Source organism: Aplysia californica, unplaced genomic scaffold (assembly GCF_000002075.1).
Source record: "Aplysia californica isolate F4 #8 unplaced genomic scaffold, AplCal3.0 scaffold00369, whole genome shotgun sequence".
Taxonomy (NCBI): domain Eukaryota; kingdom Metazoa; phylum Mollusca; class Gastropoda; order Aplysiida; family Aplysiidae; genus Aplysia; species Aplysia californica.
This window is the reverse complement of record NW_004797639.1, coordinates 303,660-312,827: the sequence shown is the minus strand read 5'-3', so window position 1 is coordinate 312,827 and position 9,168 is coordinate 303,660.

The window sequence follows — 9,168 nt, the reverse complement described above, 5'->3', positions numbered from 1 at the left end:
GGTGGTTGGCGGGTGCTCTGGTGTGGTTTGCTTCTTCTTTCCTATCAAACATCTGTCGTCCTGATCTCTCCTCCTTCTATTTTGTGTTTGTTCCTCTCTTATAACACCTCTAATCTTCGGCACTTATATGACCTTATTGTGTTGCAAGTGCCGTAAAACTCTTTACTAAAAAATGCATGTGGGTGGTTGGCGGGTGCTCTAGTGTGGTTTGCTTCTTCTTTCCTATCAAACATCTATTGTCCTTATTTCCCCTTCTTCTTTTTTGTTTGTTACTCTCTTGTAACACCTCTAATCTTCTGGCGCTCATATGACCTTATGCAGTTGCGAGCGCTGTAAAACCTCTACTAAAATGAACAAAAAATATATGAATAGATATTGTGCATTCTCTGGTGCTCTCGTGTGGTTTGCTCCTTCTTTCCTATCAAACATCTGTCATCCTGATCTCTACCCCTTCTTTTTTGTGCTGTTGCTCTCTTGTAACACCTGTAATCTTAGGCTCTTATATGACCTTAGTGGGTGGTTGGCGGGTGCTCTTGTGTGGTTTGCTCCTTTCCTATCAAACATCTGTCTTTATCTCCCCTCCTCCTTTTTTGTGTTTGTTACGTTACTCTCTTGTAACACCTCTAATCTTCGGCACTTATATGACCTTATTGTGTTGCAAGTTCCATAAAGCTCTTACTGAAACAGAACATGGTGTGTTTGTCTCTTACAACACCAGTTGGATATGGGGAAGGCGGGTGTTGCTTGTAATACATGTACTAGGGCACCCCGGTACGATTGATGTTGATAAGTACTGGCTGGGTGTCTTGGGAGGGGGGGGGGGGGAAGACCCATTTGAAGGGCAACAGCTCTTTCATTTTTGGAACAGTTTCAACAAAACTTCGAAGGGCTATATTTCAACTAGAGAAGCGTTACATTTGCTAATAAATATTAATTAAAAAATCAACCGTATTTGAAAAATATCAAGTCTTTAAAAATTCAACCAAATTTGAGTGATATGCAAATCTGAAATATTTCAAATAGTCACTCTCTGTGCATTGAAAAGCAAGTTTTTTTGGGGGTTTTTTTAGTAGAGGGTTTTACGGCGCTCGCAACTGCATAAGGTCATATTAGCGCCAAGGGGTGGGTGTCAACAGAAAAGTCTTTACAGGGAATCAGGCTTACTCTGCTCACCTGTCTAGTTTCAAAGGCACAAGGTCTTTTTGTTTGTTTTTGTGAAGTGTTTTACGGCGCTCGCAACTGCATAAGGTCATATGAGCGCGCGGGACACACCCAATATTTTCAGTTGGTATGAAATTTTGAATTTTGCCCGGGTGGCGGCCGAAGCCTACTCTTATCGATTTTAGACCACCAAGGGATCTTTAACGTGCGCAACTTGCACACGGGCCCTCCGAGATTTTTCGCCCTTGTCCGAGAAGGCTAGGTGTAGATCTTTCCTACCAGAAGATCAGGGGTGTGGCTGAAAGACAGCAGTAAGAAGAAGCGAAGGAGTAGCAATAGAAAGGCTGCAGAAAGAATCAGAAGCCCAGAGGAGGGGGCAAAGGAGGTGAGGGGGTGGGGGCAGAAAGAGGAGACGAAAGCAGACGACAGAACATTGCTAGAGAGCAGGAAATGAGGTGAAAGGAGACAAATTTAGAGAAGAAAATTTTTCGGTCGCTTCCCGGAATCGAACCCGGGACCTTTGAATGAGAGGCCAACACCTTAACCTCTAGGCCACGAGAGCCCCCTGCACAAGGTCTGCTTCGACTATCAAGGCGCCCCGGAAATAGCCGGTAAAAAGAGTGTGACAAACATACAAAAGAAGTACAGAAAAATGACAATAGTAAGGGTCAGGAAAGAAAAAGCAGCAGTTCCCTGTTGTAGATCAGGCACAGTTATGAGTGTGACATGATGAATCAGCACATTTACAATTCTACTGTGCTTGAACGAGAAATATCCCCCCTTTGGGAATGGCCTAAAGACACTTCAGTAAGTGGCACTGCCCTGGGGGGTTAAAAGCAAGTTTATACACAATGATATTGCCCCCCCCCCCCCCCCCAAAAAAAAAAAACCTTTTTAAAAAACCCCGAAAAGTGATGGGTACAATGTATTTCAAGCTCCAGGTGTTGACCAATTCTCCCATTTCACTGGAAATTTTGAATCCCCCCAAGGGTCTACTTTTAAAAATTTTTAGACATCCAGTATTGTAGAGCTGTATTTCTTAGGAGACTGCTAAGAGTCAAGAGTATCCTGGAAGGAAAAGAAATCAAATGAGGTAGTGCTTGATGAAGCCCACGTGGGAAGCTCAATGTTAAAAACAATCAGGAAAACGACATATGCAGTTTTTGGGACACCTGAATAGACATAAGGGTCTTGAACGTCTAGCTCTCACTGGCAAAATTGAGGGCAAGCGAGGCAGGGGTAGGCCCAGAACAACATACTTAGGGAACCTAAACAAATGGGTAACAGGAAAAGATCAGTGAAACGTAGCTTTTTTGAGAGCATCCGAGCAAAGGAATGAATGGAAAACCATGATCGCCGATGTCTGTCGCAGATCTGGCACTGGATAATGATGATGATTGTAGAGCACATCATCCCCTCTTGGCAACAGCCTCTGCGCGCTTTACACTACATTGTACATCCTTGTGGGTATGTGGCGTTTGCTTCTTCTTTCCTATCAAACATCTACCGTCATTATCTCCCCTTCTTCTTTTTCATGTCTGTTACTCTCTAGTCTCTTGTAGCACCTCTAATTTTCTGACGCTCATATGACCTTATGCAGTTGCGGCGCCTTAAATCCTCTAAGTGGGTGGTTGGCGGGTGCTCTGGTGTGGTTTGCTTCTTCTTTCCTATAAAAAATCTATCTTCTTTATCTCCCCTCCTTCTATTTTGTGTTTGTTACTCTCTTGTAACACTTCTAATCTTCGGCACTTAAATGACCTTATTGTGTTGCAAGTGCCGTAAAACTCTTTAACTAAAACTAAAACTAAAATCCTCTACTAAAACTAAAACTAAACACTAGATCCTTACTCCAACAGACCATAGATCACAGAGAAACGTCCTCGGCTCATACATGCGAACAGCTGAGTGTTCAGACACTAACAATAGTAACAATAAACTGACAAGATCTTTCACTGTCTATAGTCGGGCACTTATTCCCACCTGATTGAAGTGAGGAAAATTCGAGTTAAAATTAAATGCTTTTTGGAAGGACACGACGTCGGGCCCCTGACGGGATTTGAACCCATGGCCTTACAGTTGCGAATCCAATAGTCTACTCTAACCTCCATTCCACCACCGATGATGATGGTGATAATAAAAATAAGTGAAACTGTCGAAGTTCTATGCCACTTTTTAGATCATTTAGGAGGCGGGTTACTTAATAATAATAATAATAATAATAATAATAATAATAATAATAATAATAATAATAATAATAATAATACATGTAATAGTTTTAAAAAATAACTTATATAGCGCTCAACCCTAATTAAAGTACACAGGCTTTGAGCGCTTCACAATAAAGTACAATAGTAACATAAAAGTAGCGAGAATCCAGGATCAAAATGTACAGATCATCACAGGAGCAATGAGATCTACGCCCATTCATGTCATGGAGACACTAACTGGGCTAGAACTAGAACCCCTGAACGACAGACGTGCGCGATTGTTCATCAAGTAAAGGTCAGAAGAATGTCAACCCATCCAATGAAGGATAGATCTTCTAAAAGCCAGAGCAAACGCTTAAAAAAAGAACAAGTTTCCTCCCTATGGCCAGACACTCCAGCTCTGGACTTGAAATCTCTCTTGAAGAATCTCCAACCCCACTAGACCCGTGTCAAGTTCACTCTCTTCAGACTAATCACCCCCTTCAAATTGGAGAAAACCTAGAAAAGCTTGGCACCAAATCTGAAGTCCCTCCTCCAGTACTCAAGTCACTGACACTCGACTACTAGCAACCGGTGGAATCGAGTGTACACAGATGGATCAGCAACTGATGCAGTCAGAAACGGCGGTGGAGAGTAAAAGAGAGCCTTTCCATCCCCACAGGATCTCTATCTTTCAATTACAAGGCAGAAACAGCAGCGCCATTCTCTTGAATGACCAAAAATCTAAAGCCAACACCGTATCCTCACAGATGCCAAATCTGTCCTACAAGCTCCCCAAAAGCCACAAACAGCTCACGTACGACAACTCCTTTCACTCCTATGTGATCTAAACTCCCAAGCCAACACAACTCTGCAGTGGATACCAGGTCACTGTGGCATTCATGGAACTGAAAAAGCAGACAACTTAGCCAAAGAAGGAGCCAAAATGACCCCAGATTGAAGATGGCATGGATCTCTCAGAGTCAAAAACACAAATAAAATCTGCCTTTATAAACATATGGAAAAGGTCCCACCCTAAACACAACAGACGTGACCCCTACTACATATTAAATAGAGCAGACCAAGTCACAGTCTTTAGACTCTGTTGTGGCCACAACACCATATGCACACCAAATTAAAAGTGGCAGAGTCAGCGATCTGGGATTGTGGACACGACCAAGAGGATGCCAACCACATCCTCCAGCACTGCCCGCGCTACGCCACCCTTCGTACACAGATGTGGCAGAATGTGGCTCCCCTTGAGAGAAAGCTCTTTGGCAGTCTCTCAGAGTTGAAGCGGACTGCACAGTTTGTGGGCGACATTGGAATGACTGTCTAGCTGCTGTCACCGAGAACGAAGAAGAATAAGAACATAAAACTAAAGCGTTGTGTTAACCGGGGCTGAGAAGGCTACATTTACTACAATATCCCAGTACATAGACAGAGATGCTCGATAAGAATTCTTCCCACAGGCGAATCAAACTCACGTCTTCTGCGTGTGTCAGTGAAGGGCCTTTATGCACATGCAACCACGACGACATAGACGCTGGTGATGATCATGGGTGGTTGGCGGGTGCTCTGGTGTGGTTTGCTTCTTCTTTCCTATCAACCACCTTTCGTCCTTGTCTCCCCTCCTTCTATTTTGCGCTTATTACTGTCTTATAACACCTCTAATCTTCGGTACTCATATGACCTGACTGTGTTGCAAGTGCTTGCTAAAACATAAAACGATGATCATGATGATCGCATTACTATTTAACCATTACCATGTTCCCGACGAAGCCCATCCTAGAGAGAGCTTTTGAACTTTTACAGTGTTAAAAATATTGAAATACTTCAAATACAGTAGAACATGACTAGAGCGGGACCATCCCTACAGCGGGACCTTACTTGAATCCCCTTTTTCCCTACGTAAACGCAATAGCGGGGCAAGGAAAGTCCCGAACTCGGATACAGCGGAGAGATCGAGCGAGCTGTAGTTGGAGGAGAGGGGGGTGGGGGCGGTAGGGGGGCTCCAAACAGGCCGCCAGCAGTGCGGCGTTGTGATTGGCTAGCCCAGTGATGAGTGAGGTGGAGCATGCGGTAGGCCTGGACTCTAGGCTAGAGAGAAATCATGTGGAGAGAGACATGGTGCGGAGAGATACGTCACGCGAACCACCCCAGAAGTGATGTAGATCTATACATATGTATTAGTTTACACCAATTGTTTGCCTTCTTTATATTCGTCCTTATAGTTCAACCATGATGATGATGATGATGATGATGATGATGATGATGATGATGATGATGATGATGATGATGATGATGATGATGATCTATAAAACTGATCGACGAAGCACCTTATCCCAAATTTTCTTTTTCCTGGTACAGTACATGTAGTCATGTAGCCTATACTATGGAATTATAAAGAAGCATTTACTCGTATTCAAAACATTTGACTGACACATTCAACTTGCCTTTGTAGCTGAAGTCAGATAAAGATCACGACGTCAGTGGCAATAATGACGCCAGAAAGAGTTCACCCTGGGAGTCTGTATGTGTGTCATTGGGGAGAAGCAGTCGCTCGTCAAAATATTAAAAGGAAAGAAACCGGCATTTTATCGCTCGATTTGGCAAATGAAAAAAATAAATTGTCTCAACCCTTAATTTATGTGTCAATTTAAAAACATATTTCAGTGTGGATTTTACTGAAAAACGTTGATCAAAGGGACACATATTGTAAATTTACACTTTTCAAGAACACTCAAGCTCTAGGAGTACATGTATAGTATAGTAGTATAAGGTTTTACGGCGCTCGCAACTGCTAAGGTCATATGAGCGCGCGGAGTACATGTACGGTAATCAAACTGTGGCGACCATTCATTTCTCGCTAAATTTACATATGACACCAAGTGACCCCCATCTCCTCCAATTGCAAACATCTCGACTTCTATTCAAGATAGATGGATATCTACTTCATCAAAAGCAATGTAACAAAAAACAACAACAACAAAAAACAAAACAAAACAAAAAACAAACAAAAAAAGACAAAAATTAAATAAAAAATTAAAAAAGCAAGCTTTAAGGTGATACATGTACAACTAATTCAAGATGGCCGAAAATATTGTTTTTCTCCAACGTCTGATTACTAATGTAATACTAATGCCGAGTGCACACTGCCAGTTGAATTCACTTGATTCTGTCAGGGTCAGCAGGTTTTCCTTCATAGATAGAGTAAATGCTGTCATTATGGCATTATTCGACTGTGACCTTCAAAATTCAAACTCAGTTTTTTTCCCCCCCAAGCTGCAGTTGAATTGGTCATTCCAAAATGATAGCTTTAAACATGTCAACAGACAGACGAACTGAAACAAAGAATGAAAGAATGAGTCTGAGTGTGTGTGTATTCCTGCGTGCGTGCGTGCGTGCGCGCGCGCGCGCGTGTGTGTGTGTGTGTGTGTGTGTGTGTGTGTGTGTGTGTGTGTGTGTGTGTATGTGTGTGTGTGTGTGTGTGTGTGTGTGAAACGATAATAGTGCTCTATATAATAATCTATTCGTAATGTATTGCCCAATAAATTGAATGTCACTTCATCATGATAACCTTAGATAACAGAAACTATAACACTCTCTAAAGACAAAGCGGATAGCCGCGGATTCGTTATTGAATAAGTGGCTGCGGGAAAATCCTGTTTGAGTAAGGAACACGTGATAATGTAAACTAAAGAATGTGTACCACATCGTTACATTATGTAGCAGTTGGCCCAGATCTAGGTGGGCTGTGTACGTTATTCATTGGGAAATAACAAGAGGTTCAAGAAAAACAGGTATATTTTTGCTTTTATTTATTTATTTATCTGTGTATTTATTATCCATTTTTATTGATTTTTAGGGTGGGAGGCACGTTAAATCTGTAAAAGATGTCAAGTCTGTGCTCCTCTAGGGCTGCGAAACTTGGAAGACCACAAAGACAATGCTGAATAAAGTCCAGACTTTCACCAACAGATACATGCCCATGTACGAGGAGTATCCTAATAATTAAGTGATAGTGATAGGATAGAATAAGAAATGAAGAGTTGTGGGAAAGGACAGGACAAAAGGAATAGAAGTAGAAATAGGACTAGGAAAGTGGCGATGGATGGGACACACCTTCAGAAAGCCCAGCGGAAACATCACAAGACAGTCGCTGCAGTGAAACCCACATGGAGCACGAGGCAGGGGTAGGCCACGGGAAACATGGAGGAGATGTGTGGAATTAATGGACACGAGAGAGATAAAGCTCACTTGGAACGAACTGGGAAGGATGGCCCAGGACATAGATATAAATGGAAGGAGCTTGTATGTGGCCTATACCCTGCCAGGGGTGAAAGGCATCGACGATTTTTTTTTTGGAGGGGGGGGGTTCTTTTCAAATTTGTTTCACCGTTGCCATGATCTTTCTTTTTATTGCTAGGCTTGGTTTTCATTATCGTTATCAAAGTTATTATTCTTAACTCCCCAAATCTGAGAACAAACAAAGAACGTCGAAGTAAAATACAGACATAAAATGTCGTTTACCTTTCTCTGTGCTATCCTCCCCTGCCCCCCCCCCTCTCTCTCTCTCTCTCTCTCTCTCTCTCTCTCTCTCTCTCTCTCTCTCTCTCTCTCTCTCTCCCTCCCCTCTCTCTGTCTCCCCCCCCCCTCTCTCTCTCCTGACCAAGCTATTCGTACACAATTCGTCTTCATTGCTGTCGTATAAATCTAAAACAAACGGCGCTCTTAATTCTCTCTCTCTCTCTCTCTCTCTCTCTCTCTCTCTCTCTCTCTCTCTCTCTCTCTCTCTCTCTCTCTCTTTCTCTATCTTTCTCTCTCTCTTTCTCTCTCCCCCCCCTCTCTCTCTCTCTCCTTCTGTCTGTCTGTCTTTCTGCCTGTCTGTCTATCTGTCTCTCTCTCTAAATATATATCTCCCTCTCCATCTCCCTCCCCCTCCCCCCTCTCTCTCTTTCTCTCCCTCCCCATCTCCCTTTCCCTCCCTCCTCTCTCTCCCCCCTCTCTCTCGTTCACCCTCTCCATCTCCCACTCCACCCCCCCTCTCACTAATTCTCCCTCTCCATCTCCACCCCCTCCTCTCTCTCTCATTCTTCCTCACCCTCTCCATCTCCCCCTCAATCTCCCTCTCTCTGTCTCTGTCTCCCTCTCCATCTCCCTCTCCCTCCCCCCTCTCCTCCTCTCTTTATCTCTTTCGTTCTTTTTCTTTTTTTTTCTTTAAAGAGCTAGCTGTTCTCAGCTGTTATCTCTGTTGTAGGTGTGTGAGAATGGGACGACAGATACAGATATGGGGTCAGAGGTTGTGATGGTCACGAGCCTCAGAGGCTTATTCATTAATCAAATATGTGAGGCAGCGTGGTGGAATCAGGCTGTCGTCAATTTTTGGGCATGTAGAGTTATTGGTATCATCTTACACTTTGTTGACTTGTCTTTATTTGGATGACAAAAATATCCATTTTTCTTGAATACAAGTCGAGATATTTGCAAAAGAAGGAGGTGGGGGTCACCTGTTTTCAGAGGTAAAATAATTGACAAAACGGCCACCAAAGACTAGTTATTTCCTTAGCTTAAGAGTCCGTGGTAACTGAAAATTTACTTTTTTGTGTGCCTTTTATCAACGTTTTAGAGAAAAATCCGCACATAAATGAGTTCTTTAATGGGCATGAAAGGTGTTGAGCCAAAAAAAAACAAAAACAACAACAACCAAAATTTGATAACAATTCACAAACCTGCGGAAAAATGCAAGTTTCTTTTCTTCACTTTGATTATTTTGACGAGAGCCTGATTCCACTACGCCGCCTCACAATATTAATTTTTA